The sequence below is a fragment of the Mandrillus leucophaeus genome, unplaced genomic scaffold (genome assembly GCF_000951045.1).
Source record: "Mandrillus leucophaeus isolate KB7577 unplaced genomic scaffold, Mleu.le_1.0 Scaffold274, whole genome shotgun sequence".
NCBI classification, from domain to species: Eukaryota; Metazoa; Chordata; class Mammalia; order Primates; family Cercopithecidae; genus Mandrillus; species Mandrillus leucophaeus.
The window spans coordinates 1,594,189-1,595,867 of NW_012102854.1; positions in this window are offsets into that span (position 1 = coordinate 1,594,189).

Below are 1,679 nucleotides of genomic sequence, written 5' to 3' on the forward strand. Positions count from 1 at the left end.
GCTGTATCTGCTTAATGTAACTGGCCACTCTTGACTCTGGTTTCCAGGAAGACCTTCAACCTGGCCCCAGTCAAAAAGGCTGCAAGCTGGCCCCCAAGAACTCACAAAGCTTTTCCCAGTTCAAATGGCCCCAGGATAGCACGCCCACCGGCTTCCAGGAATCACTGTGGTTACTGTGCCCGGGTGCCCGAGCCTCACAGTGTTGTACATGGGGAGAAGCCTCTGTTGGGTGCTGACCTACCGGCCAAGGATGGGCCAGTTTAGGTAAATGGGAATGAGGAAGGAACACCCGGCCCCAGAAAACTTCCCTTAAAGTTCAGATGACCACAGGAAGCTCCCTGTGCCTGTCACCTGCGTCTCAGTAGCTCACTGCAGGCACCTGGTCTCGCTCCCTCCAGTCTGGCAGAGCTTGTTACATCACCTAAGACAATGAAGGAAAAAGTGACCCCTTCAGAGGAAGGCCCTGAGCACCTAGGGTGCTTTCTGCCCCCAGAACCCAGAGTGAATACCACGAAAGCCAGTTGTCTGGTTGGTGGTAACAGCACGGTGCAGGTTGACAGTCCCAACGTCCCATTGTTATGCTGGTGCTCAGCAGATGGTGAAGAGCCTCCAGGCATGCCCCACAGCAGTCCCTGCTGCCTGCTTCCTGGTTGGGGTAGGACACACCCCTGTAACTTCCTTTCCTGCTATGTCTCTGCCCATCCTGCCCCAAACACACATGTAGGTAAGACTGGGTCTCAGACCGCAAAGTCAAGAGAGAGGAGGAAGTTCTCGGTAACATGCAAGGCAAGCCTTACCACCATGATTTGGAAAGTTTCACCAGTCTCCGCTTTGAGGAGACTTGATCTGTCCCTGTGATTTGGTCACAATTGCCTTTGGACTGAGACACCACCAAAGGACAATGGATGACCTGCACCCTCAGGAGTGGTCACCCAGGGTGCCTGTCTGGGCGAGTCTCATTCTCATTGCTACCTGGGCTTTTTTATTTGTTTGTTTGGGAGACGGAATCTCACTCTGTTGCCCAGGCTGGAGCCATGACCCAATCATGGCTCATCACATCCTGGAACTCCTGGGCTTAAGTGATCCTCCCGCCTCAGTCTCCTTAGTAGCTGGGACTTGAGCCAATTCTCCCAGCTAGATTTTTTCAGTTTTAATTTTTTGTAGAGATGGAGTCTCACTATGTTGTCCAAGCTGGTCTCAAACTCCTGGCCTCAAGCAATCTTCTCACCTTGGCCTCCCAGAGCACTGGGATTACAGGCATGAGCCATTATACCTGGATACTTTCTGCTTTTTTATTATTTTATTTTTTATTTTTATTTTTTCGAGACAGAGTCTCCCTGTCACCCAGGCTGGAGTGCAGTGGCACAATCTCAGTTCACTGCAACCTCTACCTCTTGGGTTCAAGCAATTCTCCTGCCTCAGCCTCCCGAGTAGCTAGGATTATAAGCGTGCACCATCATACCCAGCTAATTTTTGTATTTTTGGTAGAGACGGGGTTTCACCATGTGTTGTGGGAAGTCAGGGACCCCTAACGGAGAGACCAGCTGAAGCCGCAGCAGAAGAACATACATTGTGAAGATTTCCTGGACATTTATTAGTTCCGTAAATTAATACTTTTATAATTTCTTATGCCTGTCTTTACTGCAATCTCTGAACATAAATTGTGAAGATTTCATGAA